This window comes from Lactuca serriola, chromosome 5, assembly GCF_051521515.1.
Source record: "Lactuca serriola cultivar US96UC23 chromosome 5, Lser_US96UC23_V15, whole genome shotgun sequence".
NCBI lineage: Eukaryota > Viridiplantae > Streptophyta > Magnoliopsida > Asterales > Asteraceae > Lactuca > Lactuca serriola.
Window position 1 is genome coordinate 19,228,490 of NC_136412.1, and position 6,394 is coordinate 19,234,883.

Consider the following 6,394-nt stretch of genomic DNA (forward strand, 5'->3'; position numbering starts at 1 on the left):
ATTGGCATGGATTGGTTAAGCCCCCACCATGCTGAGATTATGTGCCACGAGAAGGCCGTTCGCCTTCGTCTCCCAAATCACGAAACCCTAGTAATTTACGGAGACAAACCCAGTACGAATCTTCGTCTCATCTCATGCATCAAAGCACAAAAACACTTGCGAAAGAACAATTTGGTATTCTTGGCTCACATAGTGGACAGGACCAAAGAAGAAACTAACATCCAAGACATTCCGGTAGCGTGTGAATTCCCGGACGTGTTTCCTGAAGATCTTCCGGGAGTACCCCCAGAGAGACAGGTTGAGTTCCGAATCGACCTCGTTCCAGGAGCGACTCCTCTCGCTAAATCACCATATCGGTTGGCTCCTGCCGAAATGCAGGAATTGTCCAGCCAACTCAGTGAGCTTTTGGACAAGGGATGTATCCGACCTAGCTACTCGCCATGGGGAGCTCCGGTGCTCTTTGTCAAAAAGAAGGACGGATCTTTCAGAATGTGCATCGATTACAGAGAGTTGAATAAACTCACTGTCAAAAACCGCTACCCACTCCCACGAATCGATGATCTATTCGACCAGCTCCAAGGAGCTAGTTATTTTTCTAAAATAGATTTACGGTCCGGATACCATCAACTCAAAGTCCGAGAAGAGGATATTCCTAAAACCGCGTTTCGAACCCGCTACGGACACTATGAATTCGTCGTAATGCCTTTCGGTCTAACAAATGCACCTGCCGCATTTATGGACCTAATGAATCGAATCTGTCGACCGTTCCTGGAAAACTTCGTCATTGTGTTTATCGATGACATCCTCGTCTATTCTCGAAGCAAAGAGGAGCATGGCCAACATCTCCGACAAATCTTAGAGACTCTGCGAACGGAAAAGCTTTACGCCAAACTCTCCAAGTGTGAGTTTTGGCTCCGGAGTGTGAATTTCCTAGGCCACGTAGTTAGCCAAGACGGAATTCATGTGGACCCTTCTAAGGTCAAAGCTGTGGAAGGATGGGCAACTCCGACTATGCCCACAGAAATTCGTCAGTTCTTAGGCCTAGCAGGTTACTATAGGAGGTTCATCCAAAACTTCTCTAAGATCGCCAAGCCGCTTACCTTGCTTACGCAAAAGGGCGTGCCGTTCAAGTGGACCGACCGACAAGAGATTGTGTTTCGAACCTTGAAGCAAGCTCTCTGTAGCGCTCCTGTGCTATCTCTACCTGAAGGAACAGAAGACTTTGTAGTCTACTGTGACGCGTCGAATCAGGGCCTAGGCTGCGTTCTCAGGCAACGTGGAAGAGTGATAGCATATGCGTCCCGCCAACTAAAGACGCATGAGGTAAATTATACGACCCATGACCTAGAACTGGGAGCCGTGGTCTTTGCTCTGAAAATTTGGAGGCACTACCTGTACGGCACAAAGTGCACCATCTTCACAGACCATAAGAGCCTCCAGCACATCTTGAATCAAAAGGAGCTGAACATGAGACAGCGGCTAAGGGTGGAATTAATAAATGACTATGAATGCGAGATCAAGTACCACCCAGGCAAGGCCAACGTGGTAGCTGATGCATTAAGTCGGAAGGAGTACACAAACCGCCGTACGAAAACGCACTCGATAACCATTCAATCTCATCTGGCCACTCAAATTGCATCAGTCCAGTCAGAGGCTATGAAAGCGGAAAATAGAACTAGCGAGGCATTACGCGGAATGGAGAAGAACCTAGAAGTCAAGGAGAATGGGGTATACTACTTCATGAACCGTATTTGGGTCCCAAAAATCGGAGGATTTAGAGAGACCGTTATGAAGGAAGCCCACAAGACACGATACTCCATTCATCCCGGTTCGGACAAGATGTATTTGGACATCAAGCAACACTATTGGTGGCCTAACATGAAGGCGGAAATCGCGACTTATGTCGGTAAGTGCCTTACGTGCGCCAGGGTAAAGGTAGAATACCAGAAACCTTCCGGATTGTTACAGCAACCGGCAATCCCTGAGTGGAAATGGGAGGGGATATCTATGGACTTCGTGACCAAGCTGCCCGAGACATCGGATGGACTGGACACCATATGGGTAATAATCGACCGACTGACGAAATCTGCCCATTTCCTACCAATCAAAGAGTCCTACAAGATGGAGATACTGACGCGTTTGTACCTACGAGAGGTCGTAAGACTCCATGGAGTGCCAAAATCTATCATCTCGGATAGGGACAGTAGATTCACGTCGCGCTTTTGGCAGTCGCTCCACAAGGCCATGGGAACTCATCTTGATATGAGCACTGCGTATCACCCACAAACGGACGGTCAGAGCGAACGAACCATTCAAACGCTTGAAGACATGCTTCGTGCATGTGCGATAGACTTTGGAAAGTCTTGGGATACCCACCTACCGTTGATCGAGTTTTCATATAACAATAGTTATCATTCGAGCATCAAGGTGGCCCCTTTCGAAGCACTGTACGGGCGTAAATGTAGATCACTGTTATGTTGGGCTGAAGTAGGTGACACCCAGCTAGCAAGAACACATACGTCAAACAGGGCACTAACAGGACCGGAGATCATTCGCGAGACCACAGAAAAGATTGTCCAGATCAAAGCTCGATTACAAGCATCGCGTGACCGGCAAAAGAGCTACGCTGATAAACGACGAAAGCCCTTAGAATTCCAGGTCGGTGATCGAGTATTGTTAAAGGTCTCACCCTGGAAAGGGGTTATACGTTTCGGAAAACGGGGAAAGCTGAACCCGCGATACATTGGACCTTTCGAAATCGTCGCCCGAATAGGTCCAGTAGCATACAGACTACAACTACCCGCGGAGCTCAACGGTGTACACCCCGTGTTTCATGTCTCTAATCTGAAAAAGTGCCTATCAGATGAAACCCTTGTCATTCCTCTTGACGAAATCGAAATCAATGAGAATCTCCTGTTCGTCGAAGAACCAATCGAAATCATGGACAGGGAGGTGAAGCGTAATAAGCAGAGCCGCATCCCGATCGTGAAGGTACGGTGGAACGCAAGCGTGGGCCAGAATTCACGTGGGAACGCGAAGATCAAATGAAGCAGAAGTACCCTCACCTATTCTAGCATTCTCAAATCTAGCTTTCAAACAGAATTTCGGGACGAAATTCCCTCTAACGGGGGGATGATGTCCCCAACCGGCTAATGGAGTCGTCGAGGCCTTCGTGTCCTCCTTCTCTTCGGATGTGGGACTACAGGACGGTTGGATAACGTGATTAGTACGGACGACGCCTTCGGGATCGTTAGTATTGCTATAGACTAGTCGTTTGTGTAACGCGTGTTTGTAGCGGATAATCATGCTCAAAAATAATCCAATGTCGTCTGGAATTATAACTTCATGTGTTGCAATGGTTTCAAGAAATTTCATGGAATTCAACGAATTAGGAAAACATTGGGTTTTCCTAGGGTTTTCAATACATACAATTTCAGAATACATACGATTTCAACAAACAATATTTTACAAGTATAGAAAACAAACAAGCATACTTATGGATCTTCACACCTTTTTGACTATACTATTTTCAGAAAATATCGGATTTTCTGGCGGTTTTCAAACGACACGAAACATTGTTTTTTTTTAAATACAACTTATGAACTCACCAACATTTCATATGTTGACGTTTTTCAAAATACTTGTATTCTCAGGGAACCAGTGAATCAAAGGAAATCTTATTCAGTGATGGCTTGCAGTTTACTTATGTACGAATCGAATAATTTATGGTGGAATGTAATGTTTAAACAATGTATTTCATGTAAACTCTACTGGTTGTACTATACTAATGCATGGTGACGAATGTTGTTATGTTTCATATATATTCAATGTTATGGTATTCAATTGAGTCACGACAGCCCCCGGACGTTTCCGCCGTCTGGTTCGGGGGTGTGACAGAAAACATTGATTCTCGATAACCACATCGTGGTGATCCCACCACGACGTGGTGAATGGAGTCTTCGTGATTCTTGATGATGGCTTGGGGAATACGGGATAATCATGAGGACCATAACGTGGTGCCATTACCATGACGTGGTGACCAGATTTTAGGCAAGTATGTATATATATATATATATATATATATATATATATATATATATATATATGTATATATATATATATATATATATATATATATATATATATATCCGAACATAGGGTCGAATTGAGGGACTTGAAGGTGACTTTCTGGAGAAGTATTGCAACAAAAATCCTCTGGATAATCGTTTGAAGAGGAGGAAATGATTGGAGCTCAAGCGTTGAAGAGATCTAGAAGAAAACATCATCAATTCATTCGGTTTGATCATGGTTAGCTTTATTCCTATTGAGTTTTTGTGTTTGATTACTGTTACGAGTAGCTAATTTAGTAGACTTTCTTTTAGTTAGATGAAACCCTAATAACTATGGTTTAGTTTATTAGTTTATGGATTTATAAAAGTTGGTTTGGAGCTTGTGTTTGATTAACTTACCTAGCATGTTAAAGTGTTTTTTTGTTGCTTTAATTTAAGTTAATTGTATCTTAGTGACCATTAAATTACATAAACTTGTTTACCTAGTGATTTAGTGACCATTAAATTGCTAGAGGTAAGATTGACCACATCCTAGTTAAGCGATAAAAGTAAAAATTTAGCTGTGTTGGAGAACATAGTTGTGACCATAATTGTGTTTAAAAAATCTTACATAGCCCAATTATAATTAATAACTAATTATGTGTTTGCTTCTGTAGGACCTTACAAAGTAGTATATGAAATGGTGAAAATATTAATAGATTGGATCAGATCACTAATTGCATAATAATTGGTAACCAACTTAATTAATCCATAAATAATAACTAACCATAGGAAAAATCTGGAAAACGAAAGTGTTTTAGATATATTGATAACAACCATATTAGTTGAGTGATTAAGTTTGTCTGAACTTGAAAAATCAAATAAAAAACCCCCCATTTAAGTTGTTTTTCTTAGTTTAGCTTTTAGTAGTTATTTTATTAATTAAATACCGTTCCTTGTGATCGACACCCGAATTACCTAAACTATTCTATAATTCGACTAGGTATACTGCCTAGGTGCATTCTGGCTAGTTAAGTTCGTTAGGTTATAAATTTAAAACTAGTGGGTAATTTTTAGCACATCAAGTTTTTGGCGCAGTTGCCGGGTAACGACTTATTTGATTATTAGTTTAATTGCTTTTAGTTTTTCGATCTTTTTTGTGGGGTAAAAACCACAAAAAGTTACTTTTGTTTCATTTGTTTATTTTAGTTTTTTTTTCTCTGAGACGCAACCATGTCGTGATTATATTCACCACATCGTGGTCTCGCTGCAATTAGTTTTTTGTTTATTTGTTTTTTTGTTCATTTTACGCGTGTTTTTGTAGTTTTATCTTAACAGGATAAAAAATGAGGGACATAACGACCATGACAATGGAAGAGTACAAGCAGCATACGAGGAACGAAAACAGATGGGGTATTGATCCACCAAATATCCCAACCACGACAAAGTTTGAACTTCCGAGGCGCATTCTTAGCATGCTAAAGGAACTACCTTTTTTATGTGATGGAGCACGAGGACGCCTACGAGCACATAGAGGATGTGGTGGAGATTTCAAATTATTTCAACACTCCAAACGTGAGTATAGATGCAGTGATGCTTCGACTTTTACCGGTCACATTGAAGGGCGAAGCAAAAGAATGGTTAAAATCACTTCCCTTTGGAGCAATCACGACATGGGCTGATTTTAAGACTGAGTTCATCAACCAGTTTACTCCTCCTTTGAAAGTGGCAAAGCTTAAAAGAAACATCCAAAATTTTCAACAATTAGAGGGGGAGTCATTATACGATGCTTGGTAACGTTACAAGAGATTGTTACGACATTTCCCTCAACATGATTTCAATGTGCAACAAGAAATCTTGATATTTTATGATGGAGTCAATGTTTGCACTCGTGAACTTCTAGACTCGTAAGGGCCCGTGACAAAGAAGAATCCAAAAACAAATAAAATTTTGATTGAAGAATTCGCTAAGCATTCAAGAGAATGTCATAACTCAAATGGGGATTTCACTAGAGGAAAGTCAAGTAAAGATGGAGGTCAAGTTACTATTAGTGCAATAATTGCAAAGCTCGACGCAGTGGAAGAGAAGATCAAAAAAATGGATGGATCAATTCATGATAGATGCGAAGCTTGTGGGGGACTCCATTCTACTAAGGATTGTGAGGAGGGGTAAAAGAGAGAACGAGATGTGAAAGAAATTCAAGAACTTAAGCATGATCTCTACCAAATTGAGCGAGTCCAATCCGAGAAGATAGATGCTCTTGATTCGATGCTATTCATATTCATGTAAGCTAGCGAAAAAAGACGTTATGCAACTGATGTAACACTTAGAGATCAACAAGCATC

General features: G+C 41.4%; 1 non-coding gene across 1 annotated transcript; it reads right to left on the reverse strand.

Moving 5' to 3' along the window:
* Positions 1-5,780: 5,780 nt before the first annotated feature.
* On the reverse strand, positions 5,781-5,887 carry LOC145056173 (small nucleolar RNA R71). The gene has a single exon (XR_013685705.1). It is a non-coding gene; the product is annotated as a small nucleolar RNA R71 (small nucleolar RNA).
* Positions 5,888-6,394: the final 507 nt, after the last annotated feature.